Source organism: Eptesicus fuscus, chromosome 4 (genome assembly GCF_027574615.1).
Source record: "Eptesicus fuscus isolate TK198812 chromosome 4, DD_ASM_mEF_20220401, whole genome shotgun sequence".
NCBI classification, from domain to species: Eukaryota; Metazoa; Chordata; class Mammalia; order Chiroptera; family Vespertilionidae; genus Eptesicus; species Eptesicus fuscus.
This window is the reverse complement of record NC_072476.1, coordinates 48,760,999-48,768,051: the sequence shown is the minus strand read 5'-3', so window position 1 is coordinate 48,768,051 and position 7,053 is coordinate 48,760,999.

The following is a 7,053-nucleotide window of genomic DNA, read 5'->3' as shown; positions in this document are numbered from 1 at the left end:
GATTATTATAGTACTCTAGGAATAAGTGTTTAAACTAAAATGCTTAGAATCAAGTAGAAGAGACTGGAATGGTATATGTGAAACAAAGGAGAACTTGTAATACATGTACCCCGGATGGCATGCAGAGATTCTAATACCGGCCACAGTTGTTAAAGAAATGAGAAAAGACCAGGGTTGGTGTAATGAAGGAAACTTCACAAAGGCAGTACAACCCAAATGTCGAAACTGAGGATAGAACTTATTCCAATGTAAGGGAGTAAGAAGAGTCAACATGTTTTACTGTGAAAACAACTGTTTTGTTTTTCTGATTATTTGCTTCCTTGGGAGGCTCCAGCCCATTCTAGGGGAGTGCACTTCACTTCACACACCCTACCCACAGGGACAGAATGCAAATATTTTCCCTCACCTCAGGGGAGTGTTTGAGAATACTCTCTTGGAAAGGAAACTAATTTATTTGGTTGCTAATTATTTTGGCTCTGGTTTTAATGAGCCATCCACTGTAAAAGATAAAGAGGATAATAATGCCTTTTCTTTCTTCGCTTTTTTGGTAAAGTGATTAAAAGGTTATGGTCAAGTATCTTGTAGTAATTAAGATCATGGGCTCTGATGGTAGACTATCTGTGTTAGTATCCCTGATTATTAGATGTGTGACCTTAGGCAAATTGCTTTTCCTCTCTATGCCTGAGAGTCCTCATCCATAAAATAAGAATAAGAATAGTACCTATCTCAAAGGGTTGTAATGAGGATTTAAACAGTGGTTATTATTATTGTTACTATTATTATTTATTGTTACATTATAATGACCTGGAAACCTGGAAAGATATGGGGGGTATAGGTAGGTGACATGGACAGATGGGAACACAAAAACTTGCAAATGATTTCAGAGAAATTGGCTAGGCAGTGTGTGTGTGTGTGTGTGTGTGTGCGCGCGCGCGCACACGTGCGTAGACACATGGGAAGGAGAGGCTGGGGATGAGGCAGAGTGCTGTTTGTACAGTGCTTGTTGAATACACTAGAGAGGACTCCATGAAGAAAATTGTTTTTGATACCCAAGCAATCAGATTTTTCCCCTGTAGCCAGCTGCTGTCCCTAGTGAAGAATTTACTTTGCCTGAACCCAGGACCCAGCCAGTTGATCCTGCAACATCTACGAATATTATCAAGTCTGCTGTTTCTATGAGTGTTTTATCAATTGATGGTCCAACAGAAGCAAGGGCCATGAATGCTACAGGGATTTGGTTTGGCGCCATCAATTTAACCTGGTGTGGACCAATATGAACCCTGCAAAACAAGTGAGCGAACAAACAATAAAACCTGTAACACCTGTCTCAGAAGAGGGTCTCCGGGCACGAGTGTTGGTGGTGGAGGACTTCCCCTAAACCTGTAATCTAGGATGCCTGAATTGGACTTAGCTGAATAGTGGTTAGTGACACCTCCTGTTACAAAGAGCAGAATCTTGAAATCGCTGAAGGCCCCCCCTTTTAAAGAACTACTTGTTCCATAGAAGAAGCTCCTCAGAGTGGAGCCACTCCGGGTGGAGCCACACAGTGTAGTCCATGGACCAGCAGCTTCATATCACCTGGGAGCTCGTGAGACACACAGCATCTCAGATTCCATTCCAGACTTACTAAGTCAGACACTCCCTTTACAGGGTCCCAGGAGACTCGCGTGCACATTAAAGTATGGAAGCTCTGCTCCATGCACTCAATGGGTCACCCACCTTCTCGGGGTGCCTAACTCATTACCCCGGAGTCACAAAGCATTGTGAGAGACTCTGGTTGATCACTTCCCCAAATTTTAGGAAAAGTGTCCCCCAGAGAGCAGAGATAATGATAATAAGCATAAAAGTTACAAATAAAATCCCTTCTTTGAATTAGCAATTAAAGAACGATCTGAAGAAATGTAACTCTTCATTTTGAGACCGTTGAGGGCTCAGAGGTGGCCAAGTGAAAGATACCGCTGAAATGCAGCATAACACAGATAACTTAGAAATTTAGATCAAAGGTGAGCATCATCAAAGTGTTTGTGGGCTCAAAGGCAAATAGACATCCGTTATGAGATACAAGAGTTGTGTTGAGAGGGTTTTTGCCCCTCTGTGTGCCTATATGAGGAAGAGTGCTGCTTGAGCCTTTGAACCTTAGAGACCTGCCCATTTGAGTGGGAAGTGTGACATTTTACTTTGAGCTACAGGTTGCATTCTGTGCAGATCCTCCAGCATCAAGGTCAGGCCCTGTTCAGAATAACTGAATGCTAATTGACTTGCTGGGTATTAATGTGCATTATCTTGTTTACACCAATGTTCTGCTGGCAGTTTGTAAACCACTCTCTCTCTGGCAGGCTCTGACATGGACTTGAAGTTTGTTTCAGTTTTATAGGAATTTGTTAATCTCTAGCTATGCTAGAGGGTGAGATAAATTAGAGTGAGAGAGGGGCTCCTCTCCTTTGCACAATTCTATATCATGAATGATCACCACAATTGACAGTTGATTGTGGAGCCTGCATTTACCTCCAGGTAAGAAACAGACTGGCTGTATAATTATGCTAACACTTTCCAGGGAGATTTTTTTTTTATTGTTGTTCTTTAGCTTTGCCAAATATATACAGACTCCTACAGGCTGGCACACTCATAAAGACCAGGCAAGGTGACCTCAGTGATTTGTGTGGCTACCCTTTGCCATGTTCCATTTCTCAATGCAGTGGGCAGCCTTCCAAATACACAGCAGCTCTCTGTGCAGTAATCACTCTGACTTCCACTGAAACTCCAAGCAGGAGCTGTTTGGTTTCCCTACCTTGCTCTGCCTTTGGGACCTAGAATCCCAATGTTGTTTATTTTGCTTGCCATTAACTGGCTATGTGACCTTGGGCAAGTCACTGTGCCTCAAATTCCTTATCTATAAAATTAAGGAGTTGTGTTTTTTAGCTATAGACTTTCCTTTGGTTCTTGGAAGCAATATGGTTGCCAGCACCAAGGCTGCTGGTCTTGGATCTGAAGTCTGGAGGAAGCTGCAATGCTATATGAGAACTGGCCTGGCCTTAGAGACTTTGTGTGGAGTCCCGGTCTGCCTCTGACTTGGTGTGCGTCTGACCTTTGGCATTTCTCTTGAATCTTCAGTGTCTTCACCTATAAAATGGAGATAAATATCCTGTCTTGCCTACCCTGCAGGGCTCTGAGGAAAGTGTGCACTGCTTTTCGGAAAGTGCTGTCCAGTGCAGAAATTACCAGGTTTGTCTGATCAGTCCTTTTAACCAGGGAGATGACATCAAGCTGGTCCCAAACCCTGAGTGGCCTCAGTTGGCCACAGCTGTAGTGCTCAGCTCAGGCTACACAGCAGGACCCTGGCCGCCCTCAACACCATCCAATCAGAATTTCTGGGGGATAGTGTCAGGCTCATGAGATAGATGTGCAGCCAGACTTGAGAACCACTGATCTGAGGACAAGGAAAAAATACCACTCTCTTGATCTCAAACCTTGGTATTCATTGTAAATGACAGGATGACTCTTCTCACATCTAATGCCTGAGGTGTAGCGTGGACAAGATAGAGTCTGCGGGGAACTGTCCTCCTATAGCCTTCTTATTAAGCTTGACAAATATATCTTCTAGTTTTGATCCATGGTTTCCTTCACCATATATTACATGGGAGAAATCTCTGACACTACTATTGGAAATGAACTTCCTGAGAACTGTATATCTTTTGGAAACTAGGCAAGGTTCAACTTGAGCTACATTTAGCTCTCTCTAAGCCCTCTTTTAAGTGTTAAACTGGGCACAATTGAACTTGATCTTTTGCCCTTTGGAGCACAGCAGTTGTAGAGGGTGAGAGAAAAAAGAGAAGAGGAAGTAGAGAGGAGTATCACCAATAAGTTCCTGCTCAGATGATTTTGTTATCAGTTAGAGTGTGTTTGGAACTAACACTAGTTGAGTTCTGTGCTTAAGGAAAAAGCTGTGGGGTGTGTACCTAGGTTTATGCAAGTTGTTTGACAAGCCACCACGGTTTAGGCTTAGTCTTTCCCTTCACTGCTCTTCTGAACAATTTCCACCATGTCTGGGACTAAACTCCAGCTAGATATTTCAGAGGCACAGTCCAAGGCAGGTGCCATTAAGAACCTCAGAGAAGGGGCCCAGGGTGGAGGGATGGGGAAAAAAATAACCCTGCACAAAATGTACAATTCAAAATTAAAGGAGCAAAGCAAATTCCCAGGAGGTGGACTTTTTCTTTATTTCATTTTAGTTTGTCAGTGGAATGAGATAAGAACATCTGTCTCCTGCTAAATAGGAGCCACGTTCTTTCAGGTAAGAATGATAATGCTAGGGTAACGCATTTCTGCAAACTTGCCTTAATCTATTTCTGGGGTAATGGACTTTCACAGTGGCCTCAAGTGCCGCTGTTAATAGCTTCTTGCTTCTCCCAGCAGAAATGCACTAGAGCTGTTTTCAGATGTATGTTCACTTTGAGAAAAAGAACAACAGACCCTTCTCTGAAAGAAAGGGGAAAAAAAGATTAAACCCTTTCCTTAATCTAGCAGAAATGACGAAATTACCCCAGTGCTCGCTTCTATTGGTATAAACAACAGTATGAGGAGAAAAGCTAGTTTCTTCATGACTGAAAAATATTTGGAGCAGGGAACGTGGTCTCCAACTCCTCTGCATTTCCCTGCTTACTTTCATACTGTGAGCTTTGGACTCCAGGGAGAAAGTCTAAAAATACTGGAGCCTATTTGTTCCAAAGCAGGTAACAAAGATGGAAGGGGCCTGCTTTTGCCTCAAAGGGAACAAAAGAAATATAAAATCTTAATGTTTTCATTTTTAAGCTCTAAGTCAAAGTCAAAACTTGGACTATTATTCTTTATTTTTATTTTTAATAGGCAATGTGGAGAGATTGTAACACAAATTCAAATGGCACAGAAGAAAAATACATCAAAAAGTTAGTCTCCCTTTCAGCACTACCCACCAGCACGCCTGTCCTCCTTCCCCACCTCTGATGCCAGTTCCTTGTGGTTCCTTCCAGAGATAGTTTCTGCATATTGACGTGTGTGTGTGTGTGTGTGTGTGCCTGCCCACGCACATTCAGAGGGCTATCTCTCCCTTCATGCAAAATAAATAGCTCATTCTACACACCGTCTCCTATCCCTGGCTTTTTTCACTTAAAAAGATGTCCTAGAGGTAATTTTATATCAGGACATAGAGACGATTGTTCATGTTTAAAGCTGTACAGAAGTCCACTGAGGCATGTGTCATCATTTACTTAACCCGCTGCCAGTTGATGGGAATTTAGGCTCTTTTAATTCATTTACCACTACAATGTTAGAATGAATCATCTCGTCTTCTACATACATCTACAAAAGTGTAAAATATTTTGGAATCAAGCTGCTATAATGTAACTTGATCTCTTTTGTGGTCGCAAATTTCTCCCAGGCCCAGCAGAAAACTTCAGCAGACTTAGCTGTATTTTGTTTTTGCAGTATTACCTGTAGGTCAGAGTGCAGTGCTGATTTCTGGGTGTGGGAGTTCCCTGTGGTTTAGTTTAGCTGTTATCAACCTCACCAGGGAAGACAAGATTGGAGCTGTGTTTCCACCCACACACTGAGCAGTTGCTGAGCAGAGATGAGCCTTTCTGCTACCGTTGTGAGGTCACAAAAGTCACCCTAACAGCCCGAGGAAATCAATTTCAACAATGGTCAGGTACCACCTCTGACTCTGGGCTTTCCGAATGTATAGACTTTCTGTCTCTGCATTGATAAGGCCATACACATGTATGCACCCCAAACTCAGGGCTCCCTAGGGCTCTGGTTTTCAGAACTCCGAATAAATGCAAACTCCCTTCCTCTCTCATTTAGGATGAGACTGAAGTCTCTGGAAATACTAAACCTTTATACTTTTATCTTTTAAATAACAAGCATATTTGAGGGGTGAGTAAATAAGGATCTAGTCATGTAGGGATGGGGAAGTAATCTTTCCATTTATCAGATGGAGGTCCATTCAAGGATAACAAGGTTGTCTTTAAAAGCTGAAAGCCTCCAGTTAGAATTGCTAGAGAAAATTTGTCATCTGATAAAGGAAAAAGAAACAATATTGGTGAGGGTGGCATACAGGACCAAGGTAGTGAAAAACAAAAACAAAACACAGGTCGAAAGTTAGAAGATCCACACTTTCATTCAAGAACCGCAAGAACTTAGTTACAACCAAGTCAGAAAGCCCATCAAACCTAAGTAAAAAAGAAAACGTATTTGCTATGTGGGTTTGTCTTGATTTAGATATTTAAGAAGCATCACTGTACCGAGTCCTTCTTCAGCTTTCAAGCTTTTGTCTCCTCTGGATTGGCTCCAAATGATGGTACAGTGGCTGCCAGCAGCTTCTATCCTGAATCCTCCAGGGCTCAAGACTGGCAAACAGAAAAGCTCTTTTTCCTCTAAGAGTTCAAACAAAAGTCCTGCATGGGCAACGGTGTAAAGTCAGAGTGCTCTTAAAATGAATGGGGGGCGGGGGGGGGGCAGATGGCTACCTGGTTTCCCCAATTCATAAATGTCCCAAATAGCCTCTCACTAGTTATATGGCTTGGACTCATTTAATTTCTTATTGTCTTGTTTTCTTTGTCAAGTGTGGTTAAACTTGATCATCTTTGTGGCTTCCTGTGGTTCTAACCTAATTTCCTTTCTTCCTCTCATCCTTTGCTTTTCGCATTTATTGAACATTTGCACTAGACATGCATTTTGTTTGTATTTCTGTTTATATTTTAATAGGTATAGAAACAGATATGTGTTTTAAAGTAACAATAATCAAATAGAGATGAGTATGAAGAGCAATAGGAACACAGAAGAGGGAGCAAACAATTCACTACTGTGATCATAACTTTGAATCCATTTTGAAATTTGACCAGACTGACAAGTCTGGGGTTGAATACATGGAATGGAAATGTGAAGCTGGAATTCCTGACAAGGAGGAAAGTGCAGTGGCAAATTCACCAACAGTTTCGTATGAATGTACTAGAATCATCTACTATTCTGATAGTACCCAAATGGGGTTAAAGACAATATGGAGACAGATAAGAAGGCATT